Raw genomic sequence first — 23,363 nt, forward strand, 5'->3', positions numbered from 1 at the left:
CCAGTTGTGGAAGTCCAAGATTCAGAGGACTGCATTGTCATTGTGATATTCTGCCTTATAAAAATACAGCAGTTTTCATTATGTTAATCAACAGTGGATTATATAGGATATTTGAGCCGGTAATGGCTGGCAAAAGACATTGCCAATTAGCATTTTCCACCACTATTAATGGGATTCTTTAATCAAGCATGAAGGATGCACAAAAGATTTGGAACTGTTGGTACACCATTCAAATAATAGTATTGTATAAACATTTGGCTAAGCTTTTAAGAGCTACTTGAAGACAAAAATGCAAAGCATCAATTGCATCCAACTTCTGAAGACCAGGCTATAAAAAGATACTATTTCTATCCCTTCAGCCATACAGTTGAGATGATTTTTTTTGACAGACCAAATACTATGTCCTGAGATGCACCAAAAGCAAAAAATAAAGACAGGGGCATTAATTGACTGGTCTTGCTGGTGAATTGCAAAGGTTTATATGGTTTTATTCCAGTACTCTGGCAGGCTTTGATCACTAGCAGCTCCTACTGACATTCTCCAAAAGCTTATCTTGAGCTGTCTGAAAATTTGGAAAGCTCCAGTCCCAGAGCCTCAAGTGGACGAATTAATTTATTTGTAAAATGGTGGGGCAATAAAGGTAAGTCATTCATTCTGAATAAATATAAGTGGGTCTCTTCAATTGTGGCTTCCAGTAATTTCCATTCAGTGGCAAACTACTTTAAAAGTTTGAAATCCTATGTTATTACTTTTCTTTCTTGATTATTTATCAGTTGGTTCAACTTCTCTAAGCAGGATATTCAGTACATCCATAACAAGAGTGAATACAGTCCATATAGTTAATACTTGATTTATGACCAATCTCTTAGGGACTATTTGAAGTATGATGGATTTCCCAAAAGCTACTTATGACCCAATTTTCAAGTTATGACAGCTGTATGCACGTGCACGCACAGTCGCACATGTACACACACACACACACACACACACACACACACACACACGATCACATTTTGGGCACTTGGCAAACAGCTCACCTTTACAGCTGTTTGCAGCATCCCACAATTTTCAGTGGGTTTTTTTGCCAATTTCTGGTGTTTATTTCTGGTTTCCAGCAAAAACACCCCGTGGGTAAAATGCAGTCTCAATGACCATTGCATTTACTTAATGACCAACACACACAAAAATGTCAAAATTGGTTCTGGTCATGTGGTCACCTGCTTAATGATTGCAAAAACAATTGAGCCCAGAATTAAAGTTGGAAGCCGAGGACTACTTATATCTTAATTCAGGAGTTAATAACCATTAACCCAACTGCATCAAAAAAACTCTAGACATAAACAATCAAAAGAGGCAGAGATGATATTTACTTCAGTCCCCAAAAGCTTATTAGGAGGGGGAAAAAACTTGACCTCCTTAATTTGCAAAAGCCTTTTGAGTTCTTCTAATTCCAAGAGGAGGAAGACGGCACACTGTTATGTAGACACAGGGTAGCATAGAGAAAGCCCACCATTATGGCTACTAACAGTTTCTCAATTTGCAAATGGCTACAGCTATGTGAGTATGAACCAGTGGTGGCATTCTACCAGTTTGGCCCGGTTCTGCCAAGCCGGTAGCAGCGATGAGCAGCGGAGACCGAACTGGTTCTCTCCAATGCTCTGCTGTTGGGTCCACCTTCCCCACCTGGGTTCCCATACTCACCTTTATGTCCTGCTTTTGAAGTGCATCTGCTTTGCGCAGCACAGCAGATTGCTGTGCGGCAGCTGCTGAAGCAACAGACGGAGTGCAGGAGGTGAGTTGGAAAGCCTCTGCACCAGGGGTGGGATTCAAATTTTTTAACAACTGGTTCTGTAGGCGTGGCTTAGTTGGTGGGCATGGCTTGGTGGTCATGTGACTGGCTGGGCGTGGCCAACTCAATATCACTCACCCGGCCTCTCATGACTGTGGGGATGCTGCAACCGTTGTGTGAAAAACGGCCATAAGCCACTTTTTTCAGTGCCGTTGTAACTTTGAATGGTCACTCCACACAAGTAAAGTACCAGCAAAGGAGGGGGAAAAAAACTCCAGAGACGTTCCTGAGACAGGAAGTCTAGTCCTGCCAAGAATGTAATAAGGGTTAACGGAGAGGCAGTTTCTGTAAGCAACACCAGAATGTTTCCTTCCTGCCTTCCTTACAGGATTAGGCCTTCTAACAACCGGTTCTCCAAACTGCTTAGAATGTTAACTGGTTCTAGCGAATAGGTGCAAACCTGTAGAATCCCATCCCTGCTCTGCCCCTGTGAAAAGTGCAAATTGCCCCGTGACAAAAAAAAATTGAAACGCACCACTGGTGTGAACATGGAAAAAACAGGGCTTCACCTTTTTCATGTTAATGCTCACATAGTTATAGCCATTTGCAAATTCTTAGTAATAAGTTTAGATGAAGGTGAACTCCATCTATGACCACCATTTTGATTTTTTTTAATCCCTATGCTGTGGATCTTTTTTCTAAACTCAGCAAGTTTCACCAATGATCCTTTCCATATGTTCTTGAAGAGCCTCAAAGCATTTGCACAGAAGACTGAAGAAGCTACTTGAATAAAACAGCGAAACTCTTTGAACCAACAAGAAAAAGGCCAGCTGCCTTCCAGACAATTCATCTGCATAGATTCCTCTGACATATAAAATAATAATAATAATTTCTAAATAAGTACTCTGCACTAAAAGTTCTGTGACATTTTGAAGACAAACAAATTTACATAAATTAAGTCATATTTGGAAGCTCATGATGTGTAGGTGGAAAAATAGCGGGAGAAAATAGCTGATTCGCTTTTTAAATGTTTGTAAGGCTGGCATTTCAGTTCACTGTAAGGATACAGAGAGGTGGACCTGTGGAAGTTGAGAATACAAACAGTCTTCAACTTACAACCACAATTGAGCCCAAATTTTTGTTGCTAAGCAAGACCATTATTAAGTGAGTTTTATCCCATTTTATGATCAATTCAATTCAGTTTATTACAGTCATAGACCAGAGACCAGAACTAATAAAAACACTCAGTAAATATTCAATTAAAAATTCTAGTATAAATAATAAATAACAACTAAAATCTATGACAAAATCCAATCTGTTGTTATACATGGTCTAACTATACTAAAATTACAAACCATAAACTGTGTGGCCCATTGTCAGTTTAATACTAAAAGGGAAAGGAATAAGGAGTGTAAACGGTTTACCACATTTGTTGTATAAAATAATTGTGGTAAATTAGACACATGTTTCCAACGAATCCCCAGTGCTGCTTATTCCTTTCCCTTTTAGAATTAAGCTTGTCATGGTTGTTAAGTGAATCACTGCAATTGTTAGTAAGTCAATAACACAGTTAAATGAACTTAGTTTCCCCAGGACATTGCAATCATCACACATATGCCAGTGGTCAAGCACATGAATTTTGACCATGTGGCCACAAGGATCCTGCCATGGCTCTACATGTGAAAAACATGTGAAAAACAGCCACAAGTCATTTTTTTCAGTGACGTTGTAACTTTGAATGTCACTAAACAAATGGTTGTAAGTGGGGACTACCCATATTATCAATTTTTTGGCAACCATATTTCAAAGAAAACTTACACTATAGTATACTATATTCTCAGAGATCACTGGGGGCTGTTTGCTTGTTGCAAAATACTCTGCAAATTCTCTAGGCATAATGTTCATAGCAAATGTTTATGTGATTTTATACTATTACTAATATAGATGGAGTACTATCTCCATCTAGTAATATAGATATTACTAATATGGAGTATTATTACTCCATATGAAGGTTGAAATAGGGAAGGTGAATAGTAGAGGACCTGTTTTGTTTTGGAACACCCCAGGTTCAGTTCCCAAGGAGATCTTCTTCAACCTTCATGTGGAGGTAAATTTCAAACTTCTGTTGAGTTGGTTGGTAATTATGGGTGATGAAATTCTCCATGTCTAGAAAATGCTGGTTGGAAAGGCTACCGTAAAGTTGCAGCAGATAGTATGAAGGCTCTCTACCAGAATTTTATGACGCTTGTCACCATTTGAAGAAAAAAGAAAATCTTTCAGCCAAATGGACAAAATAATCAACTTTGTAGAATGTAGTCTCCCATTAGATCATTCTAACTTGTTCCCCCCCCCCACCAAAAAAAAGCATTTATTTTAGCAGAACCAAAGCAAAACACTCCAGTAATAATTCAAAAATAAAAAATGTTGTCAACAGTAAGAAATCTGGGAGACACCACCCTGGAACTGCCCTAGAGTTGTTGAATAACTCCACATAAGGATTTAACTAAACACAAACATCTTCAGATGGAAAACAAAAACTGGTTTTAATCAAGATTCAAGCATATGCAGATCATGAAACCAAAATATGGATTGGGGTGGGTGGGGATTCTTATATCCCAAAGTCTGAGCATTTCAGACAAAAGCCAGCTTCCATTCCCCAATCTATTTTTATCCTCCAAATATTCAAGTTGCTATATAGCTTGTTTGCTGCCAATGAGTCAAATTTACTGTCAGCATCTTGACAGGAGAGATTCGAATGAAACAACGTTCCTCATAAATGAGTGCTATGACTCACTGATTTCTCTCACTGATGATGCAGAGTCTCTCCGTCTGCCCTTCCAAAAATACACAAGGAAACAAGGGATTACAGCTTGAAGGAAGCAATCTGCAGAAACGCGTGGAGAGGGAAAAAACACATCCAAACCAAGAGAGATGTGTTTTTCAACCTAGCCAACTTTCAGGTCAACAACTAGACTTTAAGAAGCTTTTGGACAACTAAAACTACCATCTGAAAGCTATCCAGTAAATAACTCTTGACATCAGGAGGGGTTTCAAGAGCAATGGTTAGACGGTTGTTACTGTGGAATCCAACTAGGGTAATGAAATGTCTGCAAAAAACAAAAACAAAACCCAGTCAAGCTCAGAAAGCACCAAGGATTCCACAGTTCAATCCTGAGCTACAAATATTTGCTTCTAATATTTATTATTATATCAATATTCAGAAGATATATAAAATTAAAGGTATGGATGAACTATTTGGATTCCACCTTTAAACCTGGAAGATAATTCAGGATCAGTTCTTCTCCCGTATAATCTGAATTTCACCCATTTTGTGCACATAAATGAAAAAAAACCAGAATACTAGAATAATATCACTTAGAATAGAAAAAATATATAATAGGATCACATTTTATTTTGATTCATTTATAAGCCACCTTTATTATTTTTATAAATAATTCAGGGCAGCAAATATATATATAGTATTCAGCTTTGTTCGGGTATTTTCCCACGTCATTATAGTTGTGCTTTTAAAGTTGTAGCAATGTTTCGGCAGAATCTCATCTGCCATCATCAGGCTTCTGTATTGTGTTCGTCTTATTACTAAGTTACTTGGAGCCAAGCTGCACTAAAAGCCTCCAATACAGGAAACACAATGTTGCCAGCCAATCAAGACAAAAAAATCCACAAAACGGAAGATATTAGAAACACCAATCAAGCAGAACACAGCAAACTCCAAGACCAATAAACACAGACCAAGACTCCCAACCAATCAGGATGAAGAAAAAACCATTCTGGCACAGCAGTAGGCTAGCCCCAAATTTAAAACTGAAACGGCTGTGAAAGTCTGACTCACAGATGAACACAATACAGATACATATGTATACACACACACACACACACACACACACACACACACTCATACTCTTTCCTCCTCCTATTTTCCTCACAACAACCATCTTATGAGTTACTGGTAGGTTGAGCTGAATGAAGGTGACTGGCCCAAAGTCACCCAGCCATGTTCATGCCTACGGTAGGACTAGAATTTGCAATCTCCTTCTGACTGGCTCATAACTATCCAACCAACCAAGGCAGGATTAGAACTCAATAATCTCCTGGTTTCCAACATGGTGCCTTCAGCACTAAGCCAAACTGATTGTCACCTTCTTCGCAAAAAAATTTACCATAGCTCAAAACTCTTTACATTTTTCTCTTATTTACCAAGGGCCTATTTCTGTTCTTTTTGTGTGTGTTCTTTTTCTTTCCTTTTTTCCCTTTCTAATAGATGAACAAAAGATTCTGGAATTTAGAATTCCAGTTCATGTCAAAAATTTTAATTTTAACCCCCCCTTGTATCCCATTAATGAAGTGTACCAAAAAAGGAGGAAGCTAACTTTCACTGATCATATTTAAAACTATTCCAAACCATGCACACACATACACACACACACACACACGTAATTATACACATACAAGCCTGATTCTTGTATATTTAGCTATAAATATCTAATAATAAGCATTTAATTTTCTGCCAGCTCATCTTATCATTTATATTAAGAGGCAACACTAAAGACAATTTTATTATTTACCTTGTTTCTTAACACTGGCAATTTTATGATGTGTGGACTTCAACTCCCAAAATTCCCACACACAGCATAAGGGATTCACCATATGTATATGTATGTATGTATGTTATTCAGCTTTGTTCGGGTATTTTCCCACGTCATTGTAGTTGTGCTTTTAAAGTTGTAGCAACGTTTCGGCAGAATCTCATCTGCCATCATCAGGCTTCTGTATTGTGTTCGTCTGTGAGTGAGACTTTTACAGTGGTTTCAGTTTTAAATTTGGGGCTAGCCTATTGCTGTGCCAGAATGGTTTTTTCTTCATCCTGATTGGTTGGGAGTCTTGGTCTGTGTTTATTGGTCTTGGAGTTTGCTGTGTTCTGCTTGATTGGTGTTTCTAATATCTTCTGTCTGTTTTGTGGATCTTTTTGTGTCTTGATTGGCTGGCAACATTGTGTTCCTTTATTGGAGGCCTTTAGTGCAGCTTGGCTCCGAGTAAATGAACGGCTATCATTTGTTAGGAAGCTAGGTTTCATCTGGGTGCCTGGTTGGGGTGTGTTTGAGCTGGAGGTATCAGGGGGGATCTGTTTGTGCCCAGGTGTTTGCCTGGCTAGTGGTGTGGAGATTTTTTTGTTTGTGAGTGCAGGCTTCCAAATGATTGACAGTCTGGTGGAATCATCTCTTCTATTCATGCTTTCAGGTCTTTTTTCAATCTCTATGGCTTCTCTGATGATTCTGTGGCTGGGGTTTTCTATAGTGGCTAGGGTTTTGGTGCCATTGAAGTTGATGCTATAACCTGTGGCTTTCATGTGTTGGACTAGTGAGGAAGTGTGTTCCAGCTTTTTTACTGCATTTTTGTGTTCATCCAGGCAGGTACTTATTCTTCTATTGGTCTGTCCAATGTATGTGGCCGGGCATGATGCACAGGGGATTTCGTATATGCCTTGGTGTTTATATATATATATATATATATATATATATATATATATATATATATATATATATATATATATATATATATATATGTATATGTATATGTATATATGTATATGTATTATATGTATATGTATATGTATATGTATATGTATATGTATATGTATATGTATATGATGTATATGTATATGTATATGTATATGTATATGTATATATATATCTCCTGTTGAACCTTAACTAGTTTAATTTTCCAATTTTTCTCCTTGTCTTAAATCCTCCATTGGTTCAGGACAGCTTAACAGATGAATGTTACTGCCACCATATAGAAACCTCACTGAACAAAGGGGTGGGGAGGATTACCCATCTACTTATCTAGGTTCTCTAATGAAATAGTCTAATATTTGGACAACCAGATGACAGACTAAAGTACCATGATCTTGGCTAAAAGCCAGAATGGCAAATACATTTCGTTAAATGTAAATATTCTCTGCCATGATCACTGTGTGGTCTATTGGTCCTTTGAGAATTTCCTTAAGAAAGAAGCATTTGTACCACATAGCTTTTGTGGCTTACTGTGATATAAACCAAACTTTAACAGGGAAGCTTTCCATTCCTAATGTATTTTTCTTTTATTTGAAGCTTAAACAAACACTTTATGTAATGAAAGCAAATCGCTTCCATTTTTGGAATTTTACACCCATTAGGATCACTCCTAATGTCATCCTTCCCTTTCATTTCTTTATATGGCTGATGGGTTATCTTTGAAGTGCAGATTTTTTAAAAATATATATATTTTCCCCAGCTGCTGGAAAAATTATCTTTCATCTCTTCACTGGATATTTACTCAGTTCAAAATAGCCCTGTCCAGCTATACCAGCAACAAAAACTGGAAATAATTTTGATAATAATAATGTTGTTGTTGATGATGATAGAGGAGGAGAAGAAGAAAGAAAAAAGGAGAAGAAGAAGAAGAGGGAGAAGACAAAAAAGAAGAAGAGAGGGAGAGGAGAAGAAAAGAAGAAAAGAAAAAAGAAAAGACAAGAGGGAGAAGAAAAGAGGCTGAAGAGAAGAAGAAAAGAAAAAGTAGAAAAGGGAAGAGGGAGAAGAGAAGAGAAGAGGGAAAAGAGAAGAAAAGAGCACCATTTGAAAACCATTGGTATTGACAAATTCAACACCAGTCAATTACAGAAAGCAGCTTTATTTGGAAGCTTTTATCATATAACAATATCTGTTAATACCATCAAACATCCAGCTCTGCCTATCCCAGGTCTTTTGTAGGTAGACAAAAATGCCAAACCCACTCTGAACATCTGGCTGACTGTGCAGTGATCAATAATAGTAACAGTAGTAATAGCAGTAGTAAGAATAAGAATATTCAAAAAGCTACATGCATATATTGTACGTTCAGATGTGTTCAGTTGACAGGTTTTTATACATTTTAGCCAATCTTGCTGGGGGAGCTGCCACCTATAAAACATCCTATATAAGTTTTCCTTATACGATGCGGCCAATGTTATCTTTTTATTTTGCTCTGAAAGTGCTTGACAGTTATCCAAATTTATATTGTCCAAAACTTTTGGCCCATACCACCATTGTTTCCTTTACCTGTTCCTCCTCCATCTTACAGTCCAATAAAAATTTATTAATTTTCCATATCTATTTATTGTCTGTCCCCAATAAAATTACATCTAGTGTTGTGGTTTGTCTACTAATCCCCCATTCTTTCACGTCTTTCCCATATCTTGATTGAATTTGTAAGGAGGTCCACCATTCCAATTCTACATTCTTTTAATTCTTGTCTGGACTTCAATTCCCTTTTTTCATTTATAATATCCTTACAAGTGATAAGTTTTTCCTGGTTCAAAAGGACTGGATGTATTAACGCCTCTAAAGTGGATAACCAAGCTAGAATTTCTATATAATTTTGCTCTTTGATTTTACTCTATACCATAAAACAATGTTTGTCTAATCTGATGTCTCTGAAAGTATTTATATGCGCCGTGCCTACCATACCACAAAAATGTGTGCCAACCTAATTGTAAGTCATGGCTTTCTACTGATAGTAATCTTCTATTTTTAAGGTTATTCAATCTTTCACCCAGGTAAGCGTTGCTGCTTGTTAATATATTTCCCAATCTGGTAAGCCAAAACCTCTTCTTTCTTTAGCTTCTTGTCGGAGTTTTAATTTAATCCTAGGTTTTTTCCCTTGCCATATGAAATTTAGTGTCATTTTATTCAAATTTCCAAAAAAAATGTATTCGGTTTATGGGTATATTTTGGAACAGAAAAAGTAGTTGTGGCAATACGTTCATATTTATTATAGCTATTCTACTCATTAGAGAAAGCCTCAGATTTCTCCATCTTTCCAGATCTTCTTTTATTTGGTTCACTAATTTATCATAGTTATCCTCTTTGATTGTTGTGCATCTTGCTGAGATGTTAATTCCTAAATATTTCATTTTTTAACTATCTGGATATCTATTCCCTTGGCAAGGTTTTCTTTTTGTTTGTTGGTCATGTTTTTGACTATCATTTTGGTTTTTTCTTTATTTATTTTTAATCCCACAACTTCCCCATAATCTTCTAGTATCTCCATAAATTTCAGGATATTGGTCTATAGTTTTTAATTAGTGTCTGGTCTGTGTTTTCTTTAGTATCTGTGTGATATTGCTTCCATCTATGATCGTGGTATCTTCGCCTTGTCTAGAACCACATTAAATACTTCAAGTAGAGTTTGTCCTAATATTTCTTGTTGGTCTTTATATAGTTCTGTCAGAAGTCCATCCGGTCCCGGTGCTTTGTTGTGTTTTTGTTTATTTATTGCCAAAATTACTTCTGACATCCTTATCTCTTCATTCAACATATTTTTATTTCTTCCATAATTTTTGGCAGCTCCACTTTCTTAAGGCATTATATCACTTTTTCCTCTGGGTTACAATTGTTTTCATTATATAATTTCTCATAAAAATCCTGAATTATGTTCTTTTTTTCCTCGTCCTGGTAGTGTATCTTCCCTTGTTCATTCTGTAGTTTGCCAAGCCATTTTTTTTTTCTGCTTCTTCAACTTATATGCCAGCCATCTCCCCAGTTTATTTGCATTCTCAAAAAAGTTTTGTTTTGTTCTTTTTAATTGTTGTGCTAGGTCTTTTTTCTCAAGGATATTTAGTTTATGTTTAAGTCCATTTGATGTTTTAAGTTTCTCTTTTGTGGTTGTTTGGAGGTTTGGTTCCAACCTTTTATACTCATCTTCTAGACTTTTCTGTCGTGTTTTCCTTTTTTTTTTTTTTGCCATATATGATATAGCCTCCCCCCTCATGTACACCTTCGCTGTATCCCAGAGATTTTGCAGGGATGTATTTTCCTTTTTATTTTCCTTGAAGAAAAGGCTCAGTTCTTTGTCCATCTTTAACTTAAAATCTTCCTTCTTTAAAATCGCTCTTTGTAGTGTCCATCTAGGAGTTTTGCTTTATCCTTCCCAGCTAAATTTCGTAGAATTATGGTCGGTCCAGGGATTTGTCTCAATTTCCACTTCTTTTACTTCTGCATTGAGTTCCTTCAACATCCACACCATATCAATTCTGGATTACAAACAGTGTCTACTTGAATAATAATTGTATTGGTTTTTCTCCCGATTTCTTTCTCTCCAGATGTCTTGAATATTTAGTTCCTCAGCCATTTTGAAGATTTTTGGTAATGTTCTTCTTGTTCCTTTCCTTATGTTATTACTTTTGTAGTCTGATTTTTTTTATCTGTAATTGCATTAAAGTCCTCTAGTATACAAATCTCATCATACTCAATACTGATTTGAGAGTGTAACAAACATTCTGAGATTGCTCTCCCCCTTGTACTATAAACATATAGGTGCATAGAATAACAAGAAGCTAAAGGCAACAGAGCATGCAAGAGGTGATGACAATCACAAAAAATGAACAAAGACTACAAGAAATGGAAGAAAGAATGGAAAAGGAGGAGAAAAGAGTAGATGAATTAAGCGAAAAACATGACAGATTTGATAGCGAAAGTACTCGGAACAGAGAAAGAAGAAATATTGATGGAGATAGACGCGACCTATAGAGTGCAAACTAACTATGCGAGGAGACATAACCTCCCCAAAGAAATACAAAATATTGCATAGAACAAGGGATGAGCCAATTGAATACAGAGGGAAACAAATAACAGTTCTTAAACAAGGACCAAAAAGGATGAGAGACTTGAGAAGACCCTATCAATTTATTTTCAATTTATCTTTCTAACTTAGTAGTTAGAAAGCTATCCTCCTCCATTTTTTGCAGATGACAAAGTTTTCATCCACTTCTTAATTCTAATTCAAATAATTAATAAAAATAAGGAGCACAGGATGCAGGACTGAATCTTATGGTGCTTCACCTGATAATTGGAGTTATTAAGAATCTACTAAGATTGCCATTACCAGAACTCTGAAAATATATCCATCTATTCAGCCACATAATTGTCATGTCATCCATCTCCCATTTCTCTATTCTGATAATCAAAATGTCAAATAATACCATCAAGCACTTTGCTTAAATCCATCCATCCATCCATTTTTCTCTCTCCTCAATATACTGTCACAGACACACTACGTTACTACAAAATTGTCTATGTAATAATATCCCACATAAACTGAGAAAATTAGCTCAAAGGAAGGGAAATAATAAAAAAAATAGGCCTAATAATTATTTGCCTGCAATTGTCTCAGCCATGCTTTTAAAACTAGCCTTCCCCTTAAGCTTCCTCAACTTTATTTGCATATATAGGCATGTTTCCATATATGCATGCAGATATAGTCATGTCTGCACATATTTTCATGTCATTGAGTCGGTGTTGATTCCTGGCAACTGCCTGGATAAGTCCCTGCAGTTTTCCTGATATGGTTTTTCAGAAGGGTTTGCAATTGCCTGCTTCCTAGGGTTAAAACAGTTCTGTTCAAACCCAGCTAGCTTTGTGCCTAAGGCAGGACTGGAATTTACTGATGCTTTCAGCCATTACACCAAACTGGTTTATATCCATCCATCCATCCATCCATCCATCCATTTCTCTCTCTCCTCAATATACTCTCACAGACCACACTACGTTACTACAAAATTGTTTTTTCTGGTACAACTTCTTAATTTATTTTGTTCCTTAACTTCAATAATGTTACTTTTCTTATTATGAAGACAATTTCAGAATGCTATTCAGGAAGAGTCGCAAGATTTACTATTAATTTACTAGCACTCTGGGAAAAATGGCATCAAAACTACTTATGTAGAATATTTAAATGTATGAAATTAGAATAACTGAAGTGTTATGCTGTAAAATGGCATTTCAGCACATTATTTCTTCAGAACTAATTAAAGGACCCAAATACAGGCTGCCAGTTTGATCAGAATTGTGCTGAAAGCTATTCTCCCTCTATCACCTTTACTTAAGCATTACATCACAATAGCTAAGTATTTTTCCCCTCACCCTCTCAAGCCCTCCCTATTGCCTTGGAGGAGTGATTAATATGATTGCTCAACTATAGTTCTGCTGTTGCTCCTTCCTAGGAAGGTTAACGCAATTTTAATGAACTCTAAATTGTCTGGCTGGGACCCTAAGCAAGACAAAACCTGGAAGGAAGATTCCAGGGCCAGACTCAACAAATAATTTAGAAGGTGACAATAGCAAGCTAATCCATATACAGATATGCCTTGACTTATGACCACAATTGAGCCCAAAATTTCTGTGCTAAGCAAGATAGCTATTAAATGAGTCTTGCCCTATATTGCTACCTTTCTTGCCACAACTGTTAAGTGAATCACTGCAGCTGTCAAATTGTCAGAAGGTTGCAAAAGGAGATCACATGATGCCAGGACACTGCAACCATCATAAATATGAGCCAGTTGCTCAGCGTCCAAATTCTAATCATGTGACCATGGGAATGCTGCAATGATTGTAAGTGTGAAAAGCAATCATTCGTTGAGGACTATCTGTAGTTAAGAAGAAAACTTTGAAAGAATCTACGAGGTCCAGATGTTGAGATCTGAAATAGATTTTACAAGTAGTGGTCAACAATAAGGAAGTCAAGAAATACACCACAAACTAGGACTTTGTAAAGAAGCCCTGAAGGCCTTGGAAAAGATATTCAAATACCAGGATGTGCCTACAAATATCAGAACAGTGCAGGCAATTGGTTTCCCTGTGGCATTCTATAGATTTCAAAAAAGCAGGGTAAGAAGAATATTGACACTTTTTAACTTTGCTCTTGGAAAGGCTCCTGGGAATACCAGGAAAAAGAGCAAATGAATCACCTAAGAAATCAACCTCAGAGATCTCAGTTGTGGCACAAATGACCAGGTTCAAATTGTTCTACTTTGTCATGAAAAAAACAATTTATCTAGGTGGTTGCTAAGAGTCAACACTGACTTGGTGACATAAAATCAATCAATCTTAAGACAGCATCAACATCAAATGAAGATATGCTTCTTCATAAGAAACAGAATCTCGAGATGTGAAATTTGTTAAAGCTCAAGAAAAACTGGGATAGAGAAAACTGGGAGTTTCAACTTTTTTTCTTTTCTTCTCTCCAATAAAAAAGGGATAATAAAATATTTCCTAACATATTTTTAAGTGATACATAACATGTTTTTTTTTTAAATGCTTGGAGGTTGAAACCTACTGTTTAATTACAATGATTTTGAAGGCAGTTGTTCCATTTTTAAAAAAACCTTTTTATAACAAATGCTTTTGTAATGCTTCAGCAGATCTGCTACCCAAACCACATCAGGCTGTATTTGGAGTAGATACTCATGGCTCACTACAAGGCTGAAATTTCACATCATCAACACTTCTCGCCCATGAAACAATCCAAAAGAAAGGAAAACAAATTATCTTGCAATAAAATTACATAAAGAGAACAGGCATAGGCCAATTTGTCAGTGCTGTGTATTTTAATCCCAATGCTCTCATTTTCATTATGGTTTCTCAGACTGGAATAAGGATCTTGACAACTATTTATATGCTCACATCTGTGATTTAGCATGCTTGACTGCCACTTAGGTCAAATATTAAAGCGAGAGCCCCATTAGACTTGCTAAAATATAGTTCTTCTCCATGATACCGATGCATAAACCTGACTCGATGCTTTCAAATCAACCTGATAGTAGAACTTCCCTGCATATTTATAACATAAACAACACAATTATTATATTAAGATCATAATATAAAATGAAAATGAAAATAAAGATAGGGAAATGGGAAAGAAAGGGGAAGAAAGGGGAAGGAAAAAGTAGGAAAAAGGGGAAAGGGGAAAAACAGCATTGACTTCTCTTTTTTCAGTGCAGTAAAATACATACTAAAATTACAGCATCAACTTTTTACTTTTACATACATACCTAGTGAATACTAGACGTTTCTATGACAATAAACCAATTTGATCAGAAAATCTCAGGATTTCATCCCCCCCCGTTTCAAATTCAAATCTAGAGGTGGTTTCCAGGTAGAAACAAACTAGATATATTCTTTACTCTGATTAAAACAGTTAATTTTGCCATGTCTCTAATTACATAGGTTTTTCCATCCTTATACATTTATGAGCTGTGGTGGTGCAGTGGTTAGAATACAGTATTGCATGCAGGCTAATTCTGCTGACTACCAGCAATTGGGTAGTTTAATCCTCACTGGCTGAAGGTTGACTCAGTCTTCCATCTTTCCGAAATCAGTAAAATGTGGACCTAGATTGTTGGGGTCAATCTGCTGACTCTGTAAACCGAATAGAATAGAATAGAATAGAATAGAATAGAATAGAATTCTTTTTTTTTTTTTGGCATTTTATTTTATTTGAGTATGTTTTATTTTTATTCATAAACATTTTAATACAGTATATTGTCAGGGCACATCATTTATGAAAAAGAAAAAACAAACAAATATCAATATATATATATATATATATATATATATATATATATATATATATATATATATATATATATATATATATATATATAGTGTTGACTTAGTTGGGTATTTTCACGTCATTGTAGTTCTTTTAAAGTTGTAGCAACGTTTCAGCAGAATCTCATCTGCCATCATCAGGCTTCTGTATTGTGTCCGTCTGTGTCCAGACGGACTACAGAAGCCTGATGATGGCAGATGAGATTCTGCTGAAACGTTGCTACAACTTTAAAAGACTACAATGTGGGAAAATACCCAAACCAAGCCGAACACCATACATGTGAGTACCGAAAACTTAAGAAAACAAATATATATATATATATATATATATATATATATATATATATATATATATATATATATATATATTAGTAATAATAATGATAGTGTAACAAAATAATTTTAACTGAATTTCTTGTATTAGCTTGTTTATACTTCTGTTAAATTATATCAACATGTTTCTAATTGTCAACCCTCTTTGTATTTAATTCCTACATAACAATAATATTTCTTCACCTAATTTCTAATGGAAAATAAGATTTCATCTATGAACAAAGGTCTTTCCACATTCCATGAATTTATATGGCTTCTTTCATGTGGATCGTCTTGTGGGAAATAAGTTTATATCTATGAGCAAAGGACTTTCCATGTTCCGTGCATTTAAATGGCTTGTCTCCTGTGTGGAACTTTTTGTGTCTTCCAAGTCCATTGCTGAGTAAAGGTCTTTCCATACTCCAGGCATTTATATGGTTTCTTCCCTGGGTGGATCATTTTGTGGCTTCTAAGGCTACTGCTCTGAGTAAACGTCTTTCCACACTCCATGCATTCTCCCCTGTGTGGATCAATTGATGGGAAATAAGAGTAGCTCTTTCAGAAAAGATCTTTCTGCACTTTATGCATTCATGTGGTTTCTCCACTGTGTGGATCTTTTTATGGCTTCTAAGTTCATTGTCATGAGCAAACATCTTTCCACACTCTATGCCAGCGCTCGCCAACTGGTGGGCCGCGAGAAAATTTTGGTGGGCCACAGAGAAATCTCACTCCCAGAGCACCCCCCAAAGCAATTAATCCAGGCTGTGCAGAAACACAAGGCTGCTCAGCTCACATGGTCCGTGGGAGCCCTCCCCGCCCACTCTCTCCGTACCCAGTAAACTTGCCTCCTAAATTGCTATTTTTCCTTTTTCCGACCATCATCTGTTCTGCTGTGCCGGGAGATTTAGATTAGCTAGGAAGGAGGAAATGGTTGGATTTCTTGCTTTCTAGCTAGTCTTTAGATCTTCGGCTCAACACAGCCAAACCTCCCTACGGACTGAAGGTTTGCTTGCAAGCAAATTCAGTGCAGACTCACGGGAAGCAAATTTGAGAGACCGAGCTAGCCGGTGGCAGATAGATAGATCTCTGAATGAATCTGTTATTCTGTGCGCAACTCAATCTGCCTGCTTTGCCTGATTTGGAGTAAAAATTGCTCTTTTTTAAAATAAAAATTTCAATATTTATATAAATATTTATAATATTTACATACAAGCCATGCCCAGCCAGTCACATAACCACCAAGCCACACCCACAAATTAGGCCACAGCTACAGAATTGGTTAGTGGTCCCTGGGATCTAAAATTATGAGTTTGGTGGTCCCTGAGGTCCAAAAGGTTGGCGACCCCTGTTCTATGCATTTATATGGGTTTTCCCTTGTGTGGATCCTATTATGGACAGTAATTGTATTGTTATGAGCAAAGGTCTTTCCACATTCCATGCATTTGTAGAGCTTCTCCCCTGTGTGGATCCTTTCTTTTTTAAAAAAACAAAGTTTATTAATTTTTTCAATTAAAACAAGACAAACAACACAAAACAGATTAAAAATCTTCAACAGTAACAAACTGTGATTCCTCATTTGTAACATTATTTTGTGCTATAATTACAACAACTATATTATACGTAAATGTGATTGCTACTATTCGTGCTCATCTTCTTTATTATTTACTATACACTCTGTTTTCGCTCAATCCATTCATACCAATATTCCCAAATCTTTTAAGGCTAAAGTTAATTTATCAATTTCCGCACAACTCATTATCTTTTGAATTACCATTTCATCCGGGGGAGTATACTGTTGTTTCCAGCATTGGGCACATGCCAATCTGGCCGCAGTCAAGATGTGTAATATTATACATTTTACGTTTCTAGCATATTTTTCCTTAAATAATCCTAATAAAAACAATTCTGGTTTTAATTCAATTTGTTCCTTCATGATTTCTTCCAGCCATTTTTTAATTCTCAACCAATATTTTTGGGCTTCTGGGCAAGACCACCACATGTGATAGAATGTACTGTCCTTTTTTTTTTACATTTTTCAGCATGCTGGGCTCATATTGGGGTACATCTTCACCAATCTCGAAGAGGGCAGATGCCATCTATAGAACATTTTATAGGCATTCTCTTTGTATGTTGCCGATTTTGTAATTTTGTTATTCCTATTCCAAACAGACTCCCATTCTGCCAAATTTATATTACGACCAATATTTCAGCTCCAGGCTATCATGTTATCTTTAACTATTTCTTCTTCTAACTCTATGTCTATTAGGTAGCTATAAATTTTGGATATATTTTTTTATCTGAGCCAAGTAGGATTTTTTTCTAATTATTGTGGTTTCACATGTATTCCATACTCTTTTATATCCCGTCTATACCTATTTTGCACTTGGAGAAAAGCCCACCTGTCGATTTGTATCCCTTGTTCCTGGAGGTCATGCCATGTTTTCAACTTTCCTTGTGTATCTAATAGACCTTTATATTTAATCATCTTATTCATGTCTAAATTATTGGGGCGAATCATCGCTTCCATTGTTGATAGCCACAAAGGGATCTTTGAATAATGTTTTTCCTGATTTTATTCCAATTACATAATAAAGAATCTCTAAATAGATGTCTGTGGAAATATTTCTGTTTGGGAGTCCCCGTATCCCATAGAAAGGCATGCCAGCCTTTGCAAGTCATGACCTTCTAGAATCAATATCCTTTTATTAGTTAAATTCACCCATTCTTTTAACAAACTAGAGAGGCTGCACTATAATATAGCTCCCAATTCGAGAGTCCCAAGCCACCTCTCTCTTCACATCCTGTAGCACTTTTAAATTTATTCCAGATTTTTTGCCCTGCCAGATAAATTTTGCAATAGTCCTATTAAGCTCTACAATATAATTTTTCTGTATTCTAATTGGTATTGTTTGAAATAGATATATAAATTTTGGTAGAATGGTCATTTTTATGGTGGCAATCCTCCCTAATAGGGAGAGTTGCAATTTGGCCCATAATTCTAAGTCCTTTTTTACTTGTTGTAGTAATTTGTTATAATTAGTCTCCATTAATGTCTTACATTGGGTCATCAGCCACATACCTAAATATTTAATTATTTTTGTCACTTGCAATCCCACCACCCTTTCTAATTCTAATATCTGAACTTCTGTTCAGTTTTTAGATAATAGTTTTGTTTTCTTTTTATTAATTTTGAATCCTGCCATTGTTCCAAATCGTTCTAACTCTTTGATTAATTCTTGCCCTCTCTCTATTGGATCTTCAATAAAAAACAAATCACCAGCAAATGCCTGTAATTTATATTATTCTTTCTTTATCTTCAATCCTTTTATTTCTGGGTTTTGTCTGATTCAACTTAATAGTATTTCCAAGGATAATATGAAAAGCAGAGGTGATAGGAGGCATCCCTGTCTGGCACCCTTCTCTATTTTTAGTGTCTGGGTGTATTCCCCATTGACCATATTTGCCTTTTGTGTAAAATAAATTATGGTTATAATGTTTTCAAATTTGGTGCCTAAATTCAAATTATAAATTTGTTAGATCAAAAATTGCCAGTTTGGGTTATCAAATGCCTTCTGGGCGTCCAGGAATACAAGGGCTATTTGTTTCTCCGGGTGGGCTTCATAGTACTCCAGAATATCTATCACAATTCTTAAGTTATTCCTAATTTGCCTGTTGGGAAGAAATCCATTTTGGTCCTTATGAATATATTCATTCAAAATTCTTTTCAGTCTGTTTGCTATAATGGTGATGAAGATTTTATAATCAGCATTTAATAGGGAGATTGGCCTATAATTTTGTATCAGACATGGATCTGTATCCTCCTTTGAGATCAACAAAATCAATGCATCCCTCCATGAGTCTTGGCTGCAAACCAATACCTCATTATATAACATTATATAACTCCACTATTAAAGGTCCTATTTGTTCTTCTATTACTTTATAAAGTTCTGCTGGAATACCATCTGGCCCTGATGTTTTGTTATTTTTCTGATTTCCTATAATTTCAATTCAGGCCATGTTATATCTTTGATTAGAGATTCTTTCATTTCCTCCTTAATTACCATCTCTTTTACATCTCCAAGATAGCTCCTTATCGAGTCCTCACCCACATCATCCTTTTTATATAAATCCTCAAAATATTTAAATATTATTTCTTTTTTCCTTTCTATCGTATCGTCATCTAATAATTGATAAATTGTTCTCTTCTCCTTTTCTTTTTGGAGCCTATAAGAAAGCCATCTCCCTGGTTTATTGGCCTGTTCAAAATTTATTTGTCTAGTTATGTTCATACTTTTAATCATTTCATCTTGTTCTATTAAATTAAATTTATGTTTAACTAATATCATCTGATTCTTTAGACTGGCATCTTTTGGTATATTTTGTAGTTGAATTTCTAATTCCTTAATTTTTTGCTGCAAATTATTTTGCTGGGCATATTTCTCTTTATTTTTTTTGGCAGTGAATGATATTGTAATCCCTCTTATAACTGCTTTCATGGTATCCCATAAGTTTTGTATGGTGGTTTTATCGTTATTATTTTATTTAAGGAAGTAGGTTAATTCTTCCTTACGTTTCTTAATAAACTCTTCATCTTTTACTAATTGGGTATTTAAGGTCCATCTTCTCCTTGCCTTCTTTCTACCCTTACAAATTATCTGGAGCGGGTTATGGTCTGCCCATTCATTTGGTAAAATTTCTATCTCCTCTATTTCATTCACTAATTCTCGGTTCATCCAAGCCATATCAATCCTTGTCCACAATTGATGTGGATTTGAATAAAACGTGAATTGTTTTTTATCCGGATTCAGTTTCCTTCAGGTATCTATCAAATTGAATTATGCCATCATATCTAAACATGTTTTTGGTAATTCTCTCTTCTTCTTCCCTCCCCCCCACCCCACTACTGTGGTCTTTTTGGTGGTCTGCTATGGCATTAAAATCTCCTATAATACAAATATTTCTTTTTATTAGTTTTGCTATTATTTCATGTAGGATTTTAAAGAATTCCTTTTGATTTTCATTGGGGGCATAGATTACAACTAATAATATCAGCTTTCGATTAATCCAAACTTGTAAAACCAGAATTCTCCCATCAGGGTCTGTCAAAATTAAGTCTACTTTGCTGTTATCTTTAACATATATAGTTATCCCTTTCTTTTTCTCCAAGTCTGCAGATGTAGTAAATAATCTCCCTAATTTAGAACATTCTATATATTTTTCGTCTGATTTTCTAATGTGAGTCTCTTGTAAGCATATAATATCTGCCTTCTGTTTTATTAATTTTACTATTGTTCTTTTCTTTTCGCTGTTGAGTTTAGACCATTTATGTTAATGGATAGCAATTTCAGCTCCTCTTCCATTTCCTTGATTTTCTCTCGCTTTTTGTCTCATAATTGGTTTCTCTTTGTGTTTGGTACATTGTCATCTGGTCTTCTTCTTGTTGTTGGGTTATGTTGCCATTTCCTTGATTTCTATCTTTATTTCTTTGTTGTCCTTGGTCTTCTTGAAAGTTAGGTTCTAAATCTTCTTTACTACTGTATTCTTCCATTCCTACCAGCTGCTCATAGAATTCTTGTGCCTGCTCTAAGATATCTATTTTGATTTTCCTCTCCTTCCACATAATTAACATCCCTTCTGGGATTAACCATTTAAATAAAATATATTTTTGGTTAAGTTGCACAGCCAGAAATTTATAACCCCGTCTTTGTTCTCTCACTCTTCTTGGGATTTGCTTGAGAACTTGAATCTCTTTCCCTTTATATATGATTGTTTCCTTTCTGGATATTTTGTAAATGATATCTCGAACCTTCTTTCTCACAAACCTTACATGGACTTCCTTTGGGAGTCTATGGCGTCTCACATAACTTGTGCTAACTCTGTTCACATCATCTAGCTCTTTCAGAACTTTGTTCTTGTCCCCCTCTAATGTTTCGGCTAATACTTCAGCCATCACCTGTTCCAGGTACTCCTCCTTCGATTCTACTATATTCTGGAATCATAGGTATGATGCGGCCTTGTCCATCTCTAGATATACTAGTGAGTCACCCATTTCTTTACTAACTGACTTTATTTGTTGATCTACCATCTTTAATTACTTTTCTCTTTGTTCTGTTCTTTTTTTCCACCTCTCTTATTGTAAATTCATTTTTCTCCAGAGCTTCTTGTATTGATCCCACTTTCTCATCTAGCTTAGAAATATCTGATTTAATTTCTGTTTTTAATTTCCCCATTTCTTCTTTTAACTCATTTATGTCTGCTCTCGTCTCAGTCTGATTTTTGGTCATTATTTCTTGAAATTTCAGCATCAATTCTTGCAGGGTAAGTAATGTCGTCTGGATAGTGGCATTTACAGTGGATGCTTGCTTCTCAGATGGTAGGGTTTTTTCATTTGTTTTTTTGGACATAGGTGAAGCTGTTGCTGCTGAAGTTGTTAATGTCAAGGTAGGCTTCTTCATGCTCCTAGCTGTTGTAGTGGCTATACTAGTCTTTTCTTTTAATATGTCTTTCTGTTTTTGCAATATATTATAGACATTGTCCCAAATCAGCATTCAACAGTGGGTAATAAATAAAAGTGTTGACCAAATAACTCGTATGTATATAGAATTCTTAGCTCGTTTCTCGATTAAACAATATATATCAATATATAAGTATCAAAATCTAAATATAGTCTCTAATCAATAGATAGATAAATAGATAGATAGATAGAGATAAATATATATAGATATATCTACTTTCTGTATACTTAATCCTGTCTCTAGTCTCTAGTCCTAATCTCTAGTCGTAAATACCAATTTCTATATAAAGTTCTTAATATCAATATAAAGACAGTATTATCAATATTGACATCACTATATAGACAATATTAAAGGTGTTTGTACATATAATTAATATATATGTATGTAACATATAATTAGCTTAACATTAAAATGTGATAATTAATTTAGGTAATCCGATCGAATTCTGATCACATATTAATATATCCTAATTATTGGTACACACATATATTCTACATATATATATCTAATATAAGAGTGAATATAAATACAATGATTACAACAAGTTACAATCTATAGGAATCAATTATCAATAATTATAATAGTTTCTTATCCCGAATTTATAAATAAATAAATTTACTAAATAGTTGTATTAAATATACTAAATAGTATATTAAAAATTAAATAGATATATTGAAATTATCCAGAAATCAATTGCTCAATAGATTGTCCTTAATTCATTCTCTCATAACACGCTTCAACTCTGTAGAATTGCTGAGTAATGTCTGGCTGTCCGTTGTCTTTAATGAATCTGCTACTTCCGTTACTAATCTCGTCTCAGCCAAACTCTTAAAAGTCAATCTATTGAAATAGTCTATCCAACAATCTCACCTCTGAATGTTTAAGTCTTTTTAAAGTTAAAATTTGGAGCAATCCTCTTGAGCGTTACAGGTCTTCCCAATTTACTTGTTTCATTCTCCTTTTCTCCTGAGTTTCTCTCATGCCCCAGTCACTCTTCGCTCGATCTCACCTCTGCTTTCTTGCCACCTTCTCGGGGCTCCGATTGAGCTCTCTGTTGGTTTTTACGAGTCTTCTTCTGTGCTTTCTAGCAGTCACAATCTTGCTTACACAGTTCTTCTCCAGTATCCATCACAAACTGTCTCTTGCTATGGCTAGCTTTTCAGGACTTCGGGGCCGCCATTCATGAACGGCAGCCTCTTAATTGCTGCGCTCTGCAAGGTCTCTCTTCGGTGTGGTGAGGGTTACTTACCCCCAAATCACACCTCAAGTATCCCCACTCCAGCACGCTTCTTTACAGGCTTCGTGCACCCCAAGGGGTCGCAC

The 23,363-nt window shown here is 35.6% G+C and overlaps 1 protein-coding gene across 1 annotated transcript in view; it reads right to left on the bottom strand.

The window, feature by feature from the left end:
* DIP2C (DIP2 acetate--CoA ligase C (putative)) overlaps nucleotides 1–23,363 on the bottom strand; it is a 370,495-nt gene that overhangs the window by 141,575 nt on the left and 205,557 nt on the right. The gene's annotated exons all lie outside the window — the stretch shown is intronic.

This window comes from Notechis scutatus, chromosome Z (assembly GCF_049901735.1).
Source record: "Notechis scutatus isolate UNSWTSFEM ecotype Mainland chromosome Z, rNotScu1.2, whole genome shotgun sequence".
NCBI classification, from domain to species: domain Eukaryota; kingdom Metazoa; phylum Chordata; class Lepidosauria; order Squamata; family Elapidae; genus Notechis; species Notechis scutatus.